Here is a 10,637-nt window from a genome sequence, read left to right on the forward strand (position 1 = left end):
CTCAACATAACTTTCTGTTGTTTAAGCTACAAACTATGAATCTTTCTCCATTCCCATAATTGTTTAAGGTCTGGTGAGCTCTGCACATTTGACATAGTTAGGCCAGCTTTTTGTGACTGACTAGTTATCTTTCTTTTTGTGAGAGCTTGTTGCCAGATGCCTTCTGAACACTACATAAATTGCACATTAGTTTAAAAATGTGCAATCTAAAGTGTTGTCCCTTCACTCTGAGGCTGTGCCCTTGGGTCCTAATCTTTCCTACAAGTGGAAACACCTTCTCCACATCCACTCAATCCAGGCCTCTGAGTATTCTGTAAGTTTCAATGATATCCCCTCCTCATCCTTCTAACCTCCATTAAATACAGAGCCAGAGTCTTCAACCATTCATTTGATAAGCTCTTCAGACCCGAGATCATTTTTGGAAACATCCTTTAGAGTAACACATGCCAACATATCCTTTCAGACATATGGGGCCCAAAACCGCTCACAATATTCCAAATGTGGTTTGTCCAGAGCCTTATACAGCCCCAGCATGCGTCTGTGCTGTTGTATCCAGCCCTTTTGAAATGAATGCTAACAGTTCATTCCAGGCACTTACGACCCTCTGTGTAAAAAAAATCTTGCCTCTCACATCTCCTTTAAACATTCCCCCTTTATCGTAAATCTATGTCCCCGAGTAACTGACATTTCTACTCTAGGAAAATGAGTCTAATCCATTCAATTCATGCTTCTCATAATTTTGTAAACTTCTATCAGGTCCCCCCTTAGCATCTGATTTTCACGTGAAGCAAACTAAGTTTGTTCAATCTCTCCTCAAAGTTAATGCTCTCCAAGCCAGGCAACATTCTGGTAAATCATTTCTGTACCCTCTCCAAAGCCTTTACATCCTTCTGGTAGTATGGCAACCACAACTGTGCACCATATTCCAAATATGGCCTAACTAAGTTGTAACATGATTTGCCAATTTTTGTACTTTATGTCCCAATTGATGGAGGCAAATATGCCATACGCCTGTCATGAAATCAAATTTTTCCACCACCTTTCATCTTTACGGTCTTCTAAAAATGATTGTAATTGCTCAGGTAAAGGTAAAGCAGGTAGAATTGTATATTTTGTTTACAAAACAATATTCTAATGTTTTGACAGCATGCTAGGGTAGATCAGTAGGTTGAAATCAGTTACCTTACTGATAATCCATATTGTCTCTTGCAATTTTCAGCCAAGTTAGAAACTTTCCCATTCACGACATGTCACCACTCCATTGGCACGCAAAGCCTCTACGGCAGTGGATGATGGAAAATAAAATCAGTTTCCTCTTTGAAACAATTTTTGCAAGGCTGACACTCGAGGTTCATGGAACAGATTTGTGTCAAGCAACCTGAGATTTGCTGTTAAGGCCTTCTGTCTTTGATTCCGCAGGGAATATCACCACCGCCTGTCCAACTGTTTTGTTGCAAAGGATGAATGCAATGTAGTTATTAATGCTCTGCTTCCCAAATTAATTCTGTGCCAACTAACACTGGTCCTGTGGGGACTGCAAAAATCTTTCAGTTTAATATTGGGCTCACAGCCAGAATGATCCTACACATCAGGTAGATTTCAAAGACTCACTGTAGCACAGACATAAATGAATACAATGCTTGGCTTTAAATTCCGGTGCTACTTTAAGTTACAAAGAAGCATGTAAAAGCCCTGCATATTTCTTAATAGAGAATATATTCCTGGAGAGAATTTATTTTGGTTTTTCACCAGAAGTGCCTTACACCTTCATTTTGAATGCACTCAATGCTTGCTTGTGGGGAGGATCTGTAGGTGTTGTTTAGAAGAGTGACAAAACCTGGAGACAGCTCAATTATTATCAGGGAGTTTCGTTAAGCCTTTGTGGCTGATTGTAAAGACAGCAACGACTCAGTTCAAGAATAGAACAATAAATGTAGCTCATGTTCTGGATGGTTGTGCCTGATTACAGTAGCTGCTAGTTACCATTGGTTCAATACCTCTCTAATGTCTCAGAACAGTTTTAGTTTCTGTCATATCATTTGAGTCTAGAAATATTCTATGACTCTTTGCGATTCATTATTTTCCTCCCTAAGGGAACTCGCTCCCTAAGGACATTGTGTGTCAACCCGCAGCACATGGACTGCAGCGGTTCAAAAAGGCAGCTCACTACTTCCTTCTCAGAGGCAACTAGGAACAGGCAATAAAATGCTAACTCCTGCCAGCAATGTCTATGTCCCATGAGTGAATAAAACAAAAATTCTCCGAGTTGTTGAATTCATATTTATATTCCAATGCAGTTTGAAGGAATAGGGGCTAAAATATGTGAGATGGCTATGAGACATTAACTTAAAAGTAGTTCTTTTTTAGTGAAACCTAGAAGCAAGATACGTCCCTCTAATGCAGAACATGGTTAACACCCTTCACAACGTTGTTTCACAGACCAAAAGCCACTATCCTGAGAATCCGTTTGATGACAACTAGCAATGTTCAGATGCAATGCTAGTCAACAAGTAAAACCACAATTTGAGTAAGGAACACTTGGCCCCAAGTCTTATTATTTTATGAAATGCAGTACCTTGACCAACATAATTGTCACCCAGATGAATGTTTTTAGAATATTATTCAAGAAAGGGGTAAATTATTTTTTAGATTTTAAAGATATCAAGGAGTATGTTAAGAAGGCAAGAGTATAGGGTGGCATTGTGGCACAGTGGCGAGCAATGCTGCCCCAGGAGCCTGGGTTCAATTCTAGCCTCGGGTGACTGTGTGGAGTTTGCACATTCTCCCTGTGTCTGTGTGGGTTTCTGCTGGGTGCTCTGGTTTCCTCTCACAATCCAAAGGTGTGCAGGTTAGCTGGATCGGCCATGCTAAATTGCCCTATAGCGCCCAGAGATGTACTGGCTAGGTGGATGTTGGAGGGGCGGTGGGAATCTGGGCAGGATGGTCTTTCAAGGGTTAGTGCAGACTTGATGGGCTGAATGACCTCTTTCTGCACTGTAGGGATTCTATGAATATGTCTTGGTGATAGAGTATCAGCCATAATCATATCAAATGGTGGATTAAGCTCAAAGATCCAAATGACTGACTTCTGCTTCTAGTTTTTATGTTGCAATAAACTTTTAAAAGTTATAATTTGAATGGACAATCTAATTTTAATGGGAAAGCTCTCACTTTATCTGGTTTATTAATGTTTAGGCATGTTCAATTATTAATTAAATGGCCATCTTCCATGCAGCTTTTTAAGTAACAATGGCAAAACGTTCATTATAATATCTGAACAGAACTTAAGAGATTTGATGTGCGAGGATGAGACATAGGTATCCATACCCTCCATTTCAGACTCATTCTGAAATTAATGGGTATCTCACTCTGGGGGATCAATGCAATGTTGTTTGAAGCTTGATGCACATCCTTGCTTTCTTTTAAAGTCCTTTATTTGGATTAAGAAAACATTGAGGTTTGGATTTGTGAAATTATAAACTAGTTTTTTTCTTCCAGTACACTGTTTAGCTTTATGACTTATACTCTTGGCATAGCCATTAAATTTGCATGCTTTCTTATTGTGTTAAATTTATATATTTACTTAAAATTTACCTTCTGTATCAAATCGTCAGTGAAACCGACTCTATTCCATTTTGTGGTGGAATATTTTCTGAGTAGTTTCACCTGACCTTTACAGTATCTGGAAAAATTACCAGCCAGCTATAAAAACAATTGTGTTTTTGATGACTGGAATTGATGTAACACCCTGGACTGATTTTCTTCCTTTGAGTGGTAGTTGGTCCAATTTATGTGTCTTAAAGTGTAGCTACTTTTGCTGAAGTTGGGTAAAATTAATTGAGAGCTACTCCTGGTACCAATGAAGTCTTGCAATTGTGAAAACATCACAGCAGTGCTGTGGGAGGTGTTGTCTCTTGGATGAGAATTTAAACCATGAGCCCGTCTGCTCTCTTCAGTGATGTAAAACATTCCATGGCACAATTTTACAGAAGTCTGGGGTGGGTGGGCAGGTGCTCGCATACCATATTGAAACAGTCGTATGTTGCCATTCTTTTATTGTCAATGGATCAAAATTCTGCAACTCTATCCATTCCTTGGAATGGTTAACAAAGTTAATTTGAAGGCTGTTGCTGAGAAATCAGAGTCAACTTGACATTAGGAGCTAGGGAAACAGAGATTGTTCAACCATTTGGCACTTGAAGCTAAAGGAAGAAAGGTGGTCAACATTTAACGAGAGAAATGAAAGAGACAAGCTCCAAAAGGCAGAAGTGAGAACAATGTTAAAGCCTGTACTAAAGTTAGAAAGGGTGACTTAGAGTCAACATGTCATCCTTTTGATTTGGCAAAGGATATTCTCTTGACACTTAAAGGAACAGTTATGGTACTTCATCTCATTTGAGAACATTTCTACAAAGCTGAAATGGCCTGATTAAGATCAGACTGAATGCTTTTATAAGGGAAGCTTTGTAACTATAGTCATCTCTCTCAGAAAAGCAGTCAAATGACGATGACTATGTAGGAGATAGCTGCCGTCAATGCCTATGATTTAATACGAGAAACCTTCAATCTGAAATTTAGAAATTTCTTCATTGACAAATTCTTCACTTAATGAAGCTTTTAAAGCAGCTCAAGAGGACCTGGCAGAGAAAAAAATGACCCTGCATTGAAACAGAGTTTGGTGAATTCAATTGCCTGCCACAACGGTTTGAATGTTATTTTGGCTGACAATATTTTCAGACTTGGACGTTAAAATCCTGCAGTTTGAGAAGAAATGGAGATCAGAAGTTGCAATCTGAACAGAATGGTTCTGAGCCTGTTTTGAGGCTTAAATCTCCAAAGGTTGCATGTAAGAAAGCTGTAAAGGTCGTTATGTGTCTGGCTTTGAAGGAAAACAAGGGAATTTGGGGAACTTAGAATTTTTCTTAAGTTCCAGTTCATAACACCCAGTGTCCAAAAGCCAGATGCATTGCCAGTGATGAGTAATATGGTTCACGGCAACATTAACCAAACTATACAAACATACATTCTGTGGGAAGTGATTAGGTTACTGGTCTGGGAGTATTTCACTGTTTTTTTGGGAAGGCTTGTGCAGAAACAAGTTTCTTCCAGATACGGGTGGCAGGGTAGGCCTTTCCTGTGGAGTTGAGCATGACTGGGAAAATGATGTGGATCATGTAGAGCAGGACAAACTATTCAAGGAGACAGCAAGAGGAGGGGAGCGGGAAGGGTGGAGGATGAAGTGAGCTCACATACACAGCCTCCTTCTATTATCTCTGTATAAACAAATAATTCATGCAAAGTACCAGTAATTTCAAACATACCACTCCAATTCATAAATAATTCCAGATTCTTCATCCTTCCTATCTCACTGTCCTCTTTGATGTGCATTTTACATGTCCTGGTGCACTACAAGGTGCTTCCTCACTGATTGTAGTATTGCTAATGATGCATTGCTGGCCTTCAGTTGAGGAGATTGCAGAGGGTGACATTGAGTACTAGTTTAAGATTACATCATTGCAGCCTAGTTGGATGGCTGCCAGCGAAGCACAATGGAGGCTGTGGCACGGGTGAAAAAAAGAATGTTATCATTGTATGAGGATAGGGCAGGTTCCTGTTCTGTACTGCTGCCACTCTCTGAAGGTGAAACAAAAACAAAGTTGCTGGAAAAGCTCAGCAGGTCTGGTAGCATCTGTGGAGGAGAAAACAGAGTTAACGTTTCGGGTCCGGTGACCCTCCCTCAGAACTGATGGTGGCTGGGAAAACGTCAGTTTATTATTGACGTTTTCCCAGCCACCATCAATTCTGAGGAAGGGTTACTGGACCCAAAACGTTAACTCTGTTTTCTCCTCCACAGATGCTGCCAGACCTGCTGAGCTTTTCCAGCAACTTTGTTTTTGTTCCTGAGTTACAGCATCCGCAGTTCTTTTGGTTTTTACTCTCTGGAGGTGTTCTGAAATCCCACACTCTTACTCTATTTGAGACACAACTATTATGAATAATTATTTCTGAGCAACTGTCTTCCAACTGTGAATTTATTAACCTTCACTGCGATGTTTGATATGAGGAACAAGGAGAACTTGTCAAATGTTAGCATTTCAGATTTTGAGCACGAAGCTTAGTTTGAGAAGGGATTGTAATTTGAGATGGGTCTACACTCTGAGCACAGTTTCCAAATTTCAATGTACAAGGTGCTGGTGAGGCCACACCTGGAGTACTGTGTGCAGTTTTGGTCTCCTTACTTGAGAAAGGATGTACTGGCACTGGAGGGGGTGCAAAGGAGGTTCACTAGGTTGATTCCGGAGTTGAGGGGGTTGGCTTATGAGGAGAGACTGAGTAGATTGGGATTATATTCATTGGAATTCAGAAGATCGAGGGGGGATCTTATAGAAACATATAAAATTATGAAGGGAATAGATAAGATAGAAGTAGAGAGGATGTTTCCACTGGCAGGTGAAGCTAGGACAAGAGGGCATAGCCTCGAGATTAAAGGGAGCAGATTTAGGACTGAATTGAGAAGGAACTTCTTCACCCAGAGGGTTGTTAATCTATGGAATTCCTTGCCCAGTAGAGTAGTTGACGCTACTTCAGTAAAAGTTTTTAAAGATAAGGTAGATAATTTTTTTGACAATAAAGGATACGGTGAGAACGCGGGTAAGTGGATCTGAGTCCACAAAGATCAGCCATGATTTATTGAATGGTGGAGCAGGCTCGAAGGGCCGGACGGCCTACTCCTGCTCCTAGCTCATATGTTTTATGTTCAATGAATCTCTCTATCCAAAATTCAAGTTGAACTCACCAATGATTTGTCCCAAATCATTTTTTTTCTAGTACAATTCTTCAAATAATAATAAATATTCAAGCAGAATATATTCAGGCACTGAGTTTAATCAATGGATATATTTTCTCTTAAGTGTGTAAAGGAGGATAGCATGGCAGGATTGTTTAGGAGTATGTTCGATTGTACCAAATGCATCATTACAGCTTGTTTTTCAGAGAAGAAAGAACAATGAGTGCATGTCTCACCTTTAGTTACAGCATTCTGGCGAGTGCAATTCATGGTGTCTAGTGCGCCATAGCTCAGAATGACTTTTCTCAAGCAATCTTCCTCCCTTCAATTCATTAATTAAACGAACATGCTTGTGGGTGTATTCCCACTGAATGTCACAGCTCAAGAGGTGTAAGAGTTTGCCACTGCTGGAACCATGCAGCATTTACTTCAATGCTTCCACACTTAAAGTCAAATTGCACAACAATTCAGATGCTACAGGGCAGGATCTGGTCCTCACACTATGGTGCTCAAACATTATGGCCCTGAGGAAAGGAAAGATTGCAGCCCTCTTCATGGACAGGGACCTGCAGCTGCTGGAGGATGCGGTGGTGGAGAGGAGTGCTATGCTTTTTCCAGCTGATTGCCACAGGAGGCCACCAGACTAAGCAAGCCTGAATTCATGCAAAATATTCAGCAATGTGGAACAACCTGGTGTGCTGTGCAGTGGTAAGGGGTACCATCTTCTGTCAGCTACCTCACTTTCATTGGGCCACCACTCACACTAACTCTGCCACCGCACACACCTCTCACCGAGACTCACAAGTGAAAATATTCCCTATAGCATGTAGCCTGGCCACTCATCAGCTCTCACCCATCATTTCCTCCCAAATAGTTATCCTTCCTGCCCTCTATGCTTTCTATCCACTCACAGGACAACCTCACTATCTCTACTGCTACTATGTCTCCTACGCTTCTACTCAATTTCAACATATTCAATCCCTCCCTTTATCTCATCGCAGGAAAGACTCTCCCTAATGAGGGAGAAAGAGCGATTGCTGACAGTGGTGGGGTGGGAGTGTGGGGGGAGAATGAGAGTTGGGGGCTTGAGAAAAGCAAACAAGATGCAATATGATGAGTTCGACATTGAGATGGGCTCAGTAAACCTCTTGTCTGTTTCTACCACTCATCTCACATAACTCAAAGCCTGGTAAGATTCTCTCCACAGTTTTTTTTCAACTTTAAAAGGCTTTTTAACATGCCTAGAATGTCACTGCCCTGTCAATACCAGGCAGCAGCTCTGAGCATTGTGTTAGGCTTCTAATCAGTTAATTTCACCTGAATTAAATGGAAATCTAATGCAGACCTGGCAACCCAGCTCCCTGGGGATGGACACAGTGAGTTAGGTGCAGTATTGACAAGAATCAAAAACAATTATTGATCTAAAAACATAAAATTGCTCAGCTCTGTAAACCTCATGCAACGTGAAGACTGGGACAAAAAAAACACATATGACTAAAAGTAATTAACTACACTAATGTACTATGCTTGTGTTTCAAATCATTAAGCATTGCTTTGAAAACTATTTTTAAATTCATTATTCCACACAGGTTTTGTGGGGATAAAATACTTGTATGTGACGATCTGCGTGAAATGAATAGACAGGAATTTATAAACTTTGGGTAATGCTGTGTGAAGCAATAACAACACTGCTTTTTAAAATATTTGATTGAATACAAAACAGAATGCTGTCAAAGTGAGGGAAGGTTCTTTGTGTCCTGCTTTACAATAATAAAGCCAGCAAGGCTATCAGTTGTGGGGCTACTGCATGTGTCAGTCAATGCTCTGATTTCTCCAAAGATCTCTGCGTGCAATTAGTTGAATGGCAGCTTGAGATGTCTTTGGAACTGAAATCTGACCATCTTTGTGAGGGAATTTGTTCCTGTATTTTCTCTTTACAGCTGCTAACTGACCCTCTGTGTATTCTAGACTTATCTTTAACATTTTTGTTAAAATTAAAATCCATTAGCACTTGCATTTTATTCAATTTGTGGTACACCTTTCTTCTTTGTCACATTTGAATAACTAGAAACCAGTTCTAACAATTAACCCAATCGACAGTAGACTTTTTGCCGAAGAATATCTGTGAGGCTCATCTTTTCTCCTTGGTTCAAGACAATGGGAAATATTACATTGTTACAGGTTACGTAACTATCCAGACATTTTAAAATTAAAATTGTTAAGTGTAATATAACGATATCCAAGCAACATGAGAACAAAAAACAATTTACAAGCAAGGGTGTACCCAGCAGTGCGGAGGAGGGAGTGTGCCCAGCTATTCAAGATGGCGGCACTTGCACAGTAGGCCCATCCACTCCAAGCTGGCCGCATTTCTTTTTCTCGCTTCTTTTCATTTTTTAAAATTTTTTTTCTTCATCTTCTTGACATCATGGAGTGGGCAGAGCAGTGTTGGTGGTGACCAGAGAGGGAACTCCTGGCTTTGTAGGCCCAATGTGTGGACCTCCTGGAATTGGTGGCGAGGTGTTGGCTGCAGCAATGGCGGAGGATGGGCACCTAGCTACAGCAGGCCCAGAGCAGGGACATTGCAGACACCTTGCATAAGCCCTGGAGCTGTGCTTGGAACTCCAGCTGATGGAGGACTTACGTATTTACTTTTTATTCTTTTGTAACTCAAAATGGCACCAGACTGTGGTGACAGAACACATTTTGCTGTATCTCTCTATGTGTGACAATAACTGATTCATTAATCCATTCAAATTACTTCCTTTGAACAAAATGACAGCGTCTTCCTTTCTCTTGTCCCATTACTCGCTGTGCACCTTTGGGTGTATATTATCAATGGTGATGAATCATAATCCGTTAGTACGTGTCTTTAAATATGTATGAAATTGTCATGTTTGTAGGCAATACAATCAATGGACAGAGGTTCATCACACCTCCCGGTGGCTCATTCAATTTTGTCCCCAGAAGTTTGGCACTAGTGTTGATTATTCTAATCTCAAAACAATCTGGAATGTAATGTTTTAGATTTAGGGGTGGTCAGGATTGTGTATTACTGGTGGATGGAATCCTTTTTGGTGGCCGATGCAAGGACAAAACATTCTTTTCAAAACTCTACAGTGGAATGTTGCGACAGGTACTCCCCATTTCTCCACCACGTTCTGGATAGTTTTCAATAGTTTCAGGCATTAATGTCAGCAGCGAGACTAAACAAGAACAGAGAATGTTGTAAACACTCGGCAGGTTTGGCATCACCTGTGGAGAGAGAAGCAAAGTTTCAGGTTGACCTTTCAGCACGAACGGAGGTAAAATGAGGCAAGATGGTGGCAGAGTAAGTCCCTCCATTTGGAGCTCCACTCTGCTCGCCAGTTTCCTTTCTTTTTCCCTTCTTTTTCTCTTCTTCTTCTCTCTCCTCTCTGCAGTAATTCTATCCCCCCACACTCGCCGTCCTTTTAACTACCTACCTAAGGATTCGGGAAGGAGTCCAGTCACAACCGGGAGCTGCATGGTGAGAGCCGAATGCTTGGGCCATGTTCTGTATCAACGGCAAATCGAGTGTGGGGCGAAGCAATGGCGGCAGATCATGCGTGGGCCGATTCAGCGGTGAGAGGGGGCCGGCTCGGGGTGAGACGGGGCCGGTTCGACTGTGTGAGTTGGCCGGTTTGGTGTGAGAGGGGGCCAGTTCGGTGTGAGAGGGGGCCGGTTCGGTGTGAGAGGGGGCCGGTTCGGCGGTGTGAGGGGGCTGGGTTGGGGTGGGGGGGGGGGCGGTTCAGCGGTGAGAGGGGGCCGGTCCGGTGTGAGAGGGTGCCGGTTCGGCGGTGTGAGGGGCCTGGTTCGGTGTGAGAGGGGG

The sequence above is a fragment of the Rhincodon typus genome, chromosome 19 (genome assembly GCF_021869965.1).
Source record: "Rhincodon typus isolate 14 chromosome 19, sRhiTyp1.1, whole genome shotgun sequence".
In the NCBI taxonomy this organism is placed as follows: Eukaryota; Metazoa; Chordata; class Chondrichthyes; order Orectolobiformes; family Rhincodontidae; genus Rhincodon; species Rhincodon typus.